Raw genomic sequence first — 7,473 nt, forward strand, 5'->3', positions numbered from 1 at the left:
ATAACAATTTTATAAGGAAACCTCTACCACGCACACTACATCACACAAACACTTCACACTCACATCACACTTCACACACACATCACACATACATCACTCACATATTATACCTACACTCTGTTTTCTTTTATATATTTTGTTTAATTTTTAAACATAGTTTCCTACAATAGTTTATTAAGATGACTATTATACTTATAGAGACTAAGTAGTAATATTAAAATATTGTAAGCAATTTCATTTACCTGGTTAATAACATTCTGAAACTGTTAGTAATAGTCTGATCTGAATGTTCCCAGACCACTTGTAAAGATTCTTTTGTGTAACAAGTTTTAAAGGTTACCGCGACACAAGCTTTGCTTAGTGCGGTATCCGCTAGATATAAGGACTTTATGTATTTGGTTTTACTGGCAATAAACGTTTTATTTATTATTCATTATTATTATTTACATAAATTGTCATTAGATAATTATTATCTAACTTATCGCGAAATTTTTCATTCTCAAAAAATCATTGTCACTGTTGTGTTCCATAACTTCTAAAGTACTTTCGTTTTTAATGTCCGTAATCAACCTCCACCAGATCCAAAAAGGACAGCGAAAAAAATCACAGGCAAATATCAAAGAGATGGCTGATGCCATGGTTATTACTTGGGGTAATTAAGGCAAAAAGGCTAACAAATTTGGGTTTAATCAGTGCCGCCGCGGGCCTATTGACCTTTGTCCGATGGGGACGGTTTCCGTGGCCGAGGGCGTCTTTGTCACCATATTAGGTCCGCTGATGCGTGGCGGGCCGAGGGAAGGACTGTAGCGTTATTGCAGATGGTTTCTTTGCTGAATATTGTCTCTATTTAGTTAGGTAGAGTTCTTTTTCACATAGTGTGAAGGTCTAGCGAAGAGCTTACTATAGAAATGATCCTATGAAGTAAATTAATCTTATCAAATAAGCTACCGAAAATCTTAGGCTGGGTTGCACCATCTTACTATAACTTTGACAAACGTCAAAAATCTGTCAAACAGCATACAAAAAACACCGGTTATAGTCAAAGTTACGGTCAAAATAAGGTGGTGCAACTCAGCCTTAGAAACATAACCTGATGAATGACGGTCATGAATATCTAATGAAAACGATAACTTGTCCAAAAAGTTATTGGATTTTTTTTATATTTCAAAAACTAAAAAAATGGGACAACATTTATGGGGTCTGTTTGATGTTAAACGTACATCGTCCCTGTATATTTGCTGTATTTCGTTGTATACGTAAGTTTACAGGAGTCGCTGAATTCAGGCTACTTCCAACCGATCAATCTGAAAATAGAGAGACATATTCAACAGTAGACATGTCCTGTGGCTAAAATGACGTTGAAGAAACTTATTGGGCCCTTTCCAAGCAAATACTCTATGACTTGCGGCCCACAACAGCACACAAGGGCTCTTTGTGGGTCTAATTACGGGTTATTGTGTGACGTGACGTCAACAGCTGCAGGTGGCGGCATCATCGCTCTGGTGATTGAGGACGATTGCTTGACAAAGGGTTCCGTGAGTAGTTGTCATGTATTTTTGGCGATTTTTGCGGCTTTATGATGTTAGTGCGGACGCCTAGAATGAACAAATAAGGTTTTGCACATTTCGTTCAGCACAACTTAAATAGATAGACACGAGTCTTATTTATGTATGAGTTACATTATGTACTCACGGCTTGATGTTTCGGCTGCTATGCTGCAGCCGTGGTCACAGGCAGACTGGCGGCCCGCGGCGATTTTCTGGAATAAATTCGCGTTTCTTAAGATGAAAGAGTAACCCAGTAAATCAGAGATTAATTAAAAACACACAGGCTTATGTGACCTCTATCTATCTTATTCCGAAATTAATCTAAATTAGATTTAGGTGTAAAAATGTTAAAAACTAACAATATATTTTACAGTTTAGCTTTGTATTTGACTTTCTACATCATAAAAGTTAGCTAAGCCTTAATTGAAATTGAAATATTCCGAATGATAGACAGCGAAAGGTTTCATTATTATCCATGATCGATAACAATTTAAACTTATGCCATTGTAATTCCAACATTTGTAACTCAATTTAAAATCATAACTGTCACAAATCACGCTGAGACAACACGCCGGCAAACAAAATGCTTAGCGACAACTTTGTAACGACAACTTTGTTTAATTAAATCTTCAACGATTTGAAGTAGTGATGTGTGGTGTGTCAATATTATCGATATAATTTTACTATTGATGTCAAATTGTCAAACATTAACTAAAAATTGTGTAGATTTGAGTAATGATGGCTCACACAGCTATGATTAAAATAAGCAATACGATTCCCTGGAAATAAACATCTTAATGTTAAGCCACCAAGTGGTAATTTGCAGTAATAGTAATATGTTTTTCTTGGATTGTTGAATCGCCTTTACTAGTTACTAATCAGTGTCTCAATTCGATGAATATAATCGGCTGTTCAAGTGATCTTAAGCTCTACTCTAAATCTCATTAAACTTATGACAGCGTTCTAAAGTGAAAGATGCGTATACTCGTACGAATAGAGTTACAGACATAACACATGAATAGAGAAATACCATCTGAATTCGATAGTTGAAATATCGATATATTCGCATCACGTCTGAAACCAGCTGGCGACTGGTTCGAAATTTGGCCCCAGTTGCCTTTGTCTGAACCTGAGTTTTGGGGCAATTCCTTTGGTTGATTACGGACTTCTCATTTTAGCGATTGTTAGTTCGACGTAATTAAGAAATTCTGTGGTAATTCTGAGGCTGTATGATAATTTAGAGAAGTTTTACAGAAATAATACAGTTGATGAAACATTCGTGCCTTTCAACATTTTCACTGATTTATTAAACTGTTTAATATTCTGCTCTGTATTGCAATACCTTGGTGGAAAACGTGTATCAGAAGTGCATTATCGTAAACTTTAATAGATAATAATGTAGTAAATAAGATCACTTAATAGTTGTTATTATTAAACCATTAACTAGGCATTATAGCTCTTTAGTGTAGGTTTTCTTATAATTATACCATGAGATCTACAGTCAAAGACAAAGGTTATTATAAATACATCCCATGGGCGCTTCTTTCTACACAAAGTCCGTTGGTCATACTTGTCACTACGCAAATCTCTGTCACTCAGCGAGCTCTTTACTTCAAACCTTGATCATTACTTAATTTTATTCCAACCCACAACAATATCCTCACAAAATCTGAACAATTCACAGAATATAGAGCCTCTAGCTGGGACTCTATTACCTTCAAAACTATGACGATATCGGACATGGAGGGATTAGAGGGCATAATCGTAGAGGAGCAATGAATGCGGAAATGTACTTTTAAGTAATGAACGAAACCTATTATTGGCTATACCTACTATCAGTCTATATTAAAGTAACTAATATTATCTAATATCGCTGTTACTTTCTATAAATTAATAAATAAATAAAGTCACTAAGGCTGAGTTGCACTACCGGTGCTTTGTGTATGGGGTTTGACAGATTTTTGACGTTTGTTAAAGTTAAAGTAAGATGGCGCAACCCAGCCTAAGTAATGCTTCCTTGAAAATTTAAATCTCTATAACTGAGCGAGCCGACGAGCTTCTTACTTCAAACCTTGATCATTACATTACTTTTTCCTAAGTCACAAAATCTGAACAATTCACAAAATTTAGAGCAGGCAATTCCACTTGAAGTCCTCCAGCTGGGACTCTATTACCGTCAAAACTATGACGATATCGGATATGGAGCAGGGCATAATCGTGGAGCTGCAATGAACGCAGCAAACCATTGTAACGGGCAATACCAGAACTTCGTGCGCCGAAGTTTGTACGAGTACGTAACTTTAAGGCTGTGATTACACTGATGGAGATATGAGAATTATGTTTGGAGAAGAGATGCACTAGTACTGGCTGTTTGGAACTGAGATAAATAATGTGAATGTTTTGGAATTTCTTAATTTTATAAGGGTTAGAGATCCACTTGAGACAAAAATCATTGCCGAAAAACTGGTAGCTAGTATTACAGATATGTTTCTAAGTAGAAGAAATCTAAGTATTTTGCGACATTTGCAAATTATGGGAATAGGGGATCCAATTTACCCACGTTCTTACAAAAGTTTTTGATGCCAGAGATTTATTGCCAGCGATTGCCATCTAAATATTGTATTGTGTTTTTTTCAAAGGGACATATCAAGTATCAAATGATATTCAGTTGATAAATAATACAGATAAAAACTTCGTAATATAAGTCAAAGAAAAATCTACAAAAAACAAAACATGTAATTCTCTGCGCAGAAAATATTCCTAATCTGTAGTGTACACGGACCTTCAAATCTATTATGTGGCCTCAGCACTAGTCCATTTAAAGGGAATAATCCCGAAAAAGGTTCTATAGCTGACAATGGAGTCCCACCCCAAAAGTTCCAGTGAGTGCATCGCCTCTGGTAATACGAGGCAGTAGTAATTGCCTCCGACACTCTGCCGACTGCGGTATTCAAGTAGGGCATAAAGAGTGACTGCAACTTGAACTTGCTTTTCATATCTTGTCTATGAGAGCCTAAGTTTAGTTGATAACTCGTACCGTTTTGAGAGGCAATTGTTTGTAGTTATGAGTAAGTCATATTATTCAAAACTTTCAATGTATTTGCAATTTATAGGCCTAAAAAGTCGCAATAGAAGTAATTCAGGAGATCCCTTCCTAGCGATAAGACCGCCTAAATTGTGCAGTTTAGATTTTGCATTTCTTTCATTTTTCAGTTTTGTGAGGTGTCCAATAAAAAGCATTCTATCTGCGATGACTGGAGCTGGATTTTATTCTGATACACTCTGGAGGTTTGCAGTCAGGTAAGAAATGAGTACAAATTGTAGAAGGAAATTATATAAAGTGAATTAACAGAAAGTGCATACAAGCAGTTGCAAAAAACATTACTTGCACAAACACGGTTGACACTAACGACTCATCAAAGGAACGCGCAAGCAATTATTAACCTAAATGACATGCAAATAGACTGTAACAATATGTCGTAAAGTTTACGTTGGTTTTATAAGTTTCATGTTTCCTCAAATTATAAATGCCAAAGTAACATTGTCCGTCTGTGTGTTACGCTTTCACGCCTAAACCACTGAACCGATTATGATGAAATTTGGTGTAGATATAGTTTCAGTCCCGGCAAAGGACAAAGGTTAGTGTTTATCCCAGTTTTTAAAACAAGGATGCGCGCGATAACATTTTTCTGTGACAGACTTTTTTCACGCGGGTGAATCTGCGGGCAAAAAATCTATATCAATTTTAAGTGTGAGTGCTTTGAAATTTATTTTTAAATAAGTACTCTTGTGCAATAGAGGTCAACTAGAAATAGAGGGAAATTTCCGATTCGAACTTGTCTAGTGAAAATCAAATCAACCTATTTTTACGACGTCTGATTCGACATTTTTCGAAGGCTAATGGTCAAATAAATTAAATTAGTCGGCAGCACTGAATCTTTGGCACTCATAATAATAATATAACGTAGTTTTAAAGGATATATTTTCGGTCTTACTAAAATAAATTATGAAGATAATTAATAAATCCCTATCCAAAATTACTTTTAATTTCAATTCTTTTCTAGTCTCGCCTTTTTTATTTTTTCAGCAAGTAGAAAAGAACAGCAATTTCCCACTTACTTCAAAAACTATAACATATCCAACACGTAAAACTATTTACACTACACAACGTAGAAAACTTCCCCGTAGCGCGAGGCAAACGTGTGTACGCCGTGTTGAGATTGTATCAACGCTAAACGGTATTCTACATACAAATGTTAAGCTCCAACTTTGTGTTATCACGAGAATTTACTTTAAAAATGTACATGTAATTGTAGTTTTCTTTTAGAAGTTTCTGCGTTCAGTGAACTCTACATATTATTATGTATATTACGGTTTATAAAAGTGTTTTCCCAATTGGAAAATTGTATGGTAAAATAGCTCTACGTAATTTGATGATATTATTTGCCGATGATAGTCTATACTTACTGCTGGACTTGTCGTGGATGGTACTTGTAGTTTCTTCCCCTAAGAAGCACCATAGAGCATGATATTTTTTATCTTCTTGAAGTCGAGTCGATCTATCGAAACCTTGAATTTTCTATTTAATTTCTTTATAAATGGGCTTTTAAGCTTGAACCCTGTTTTACAAAGCAAGACCATAACGGCCAATAGTTAGAAATTCCAGTTCATTTTCAGCCTATTTGTTTAATCAAACATTATAGTCTATCAAAATCAAGCAGACTGAGCTATTTAATCAGTTAGGTTAACCCTACACTGTCCAAATACATTCGTCTAATGGTTTCATAACAGACCTTAATATTCTCTAGAAAAAGTTTCATTTCACATTTCAATTAACCCCCAACCCGACCTATCAGAGTAAAGCGAGTACTTGTCGGACAAATCGTTTCGATCTTAATAGACTGTCATTAGCGGCTTTATTTGCAATATTATAATGGATTTTGAGTTAAATACGAATCACTCCATCACCCTGAATTCAACTTTAACCGAAGCTCTTAAAGTCCATTTTAGCTAGACGAGTTTAATAAACTTCACAATGAAAGGCAAATTATGAAAGCGTGGATTGGCAAATTAAAATTTTTGACGTGTTTACTTTGAGTTCACAATTTTGAACTCAAATTGCCGTGGCTAATTTAGCGTATTCACAAGTAACTAAGATGTTTAATCGTAATTGCTTTTCGGGTTTTTAATAACACGAGTATTTAACCTAAAATAATGTTTTAGAGCAAGTAAATTGTGAATTTGCTGGGTCAATAGCAGTCACATTAACTAAGTGATTTGAGAACTCAATCCAACAGTTATAATGATATGAAGACGTGACTATTTTTGGATTTATACTTAGTAGATTAATGCCCGTTTTCACCATTAATCCCTAATTTTTAAGTGACCTCTATGAAAACAAAATTCCTGTTAAGTAGTAACATAGGGGTTACTTAAAAATTAGGAATTGATGATGAAAACGGGCTTTAGAATCTCCAACAAAACAATTGGTATTATTTAATAATTTAAAAGTCCAAGGGTGCTTGACTAATAAATTTTGGGAGCATGTTATTTGAAATCATTATGTAGATTCTGATCAACTTTTGTAAAATTTTGCACGAAAATTTAATTAAGACAGTCTTGTTTGACTGGAATTTTCTATAGTATTGGTACTTATCTGAAGTTCTACACTTTAGAAATGGTATATTGCCACAGAATAATAATAAGTACTACGTACAGAAGCTTTACTTCGCGAAGATATTTAAAAAAATGTATGCTCAATGTCATTAACAATATGGTGTAATTTAGACTGTCTCAAGAGTCAAGCACCATTTTGTTGACAAACGTCAGTGATCGGCACTGCGCCGAAGCTATAGGGCTGACTTCGGTAAAATGATGTGACGTGAGGTGCCAAACTGCGGAAAATGGCGGAGGAAATACATGATTT

The 7,473-nt window shown here is 35.1% G+C and overlaps 1 non-coding gene across 1 annotated transcript; it reads right to left on the reverse strand.

Annotated features, from left to right (window-relative positions):
• Positions 1-842: 842 nt before the first annotated feature.
• On the reverse strand, positions 843-934 carry LOC135073678 (small nucleolar RNA U3). Its single transcript, XR_010257694.1, has one exon. It is a non-coding gene; the product is annotated as a small nucleolar RNA U3 (small nucleolar RNA).
• Positions 935-7,473: the final 6,539 nt, after the last annotated feature.

The sequence above is a fragment of the Ostrinia nubilalis genome, chromosome 7 (assembly GCF_963855985.1).
Source record: "Ostrinia nubilalis chromosome 7, ilOstNubi1.1, whole genome shotgun sequence".
NCBI lineage: Eukaryota > Metazoa > Arthropoda > Insecta > Lepidoptera > Crambidae > Ostrinia > Ostrinia nubilalis.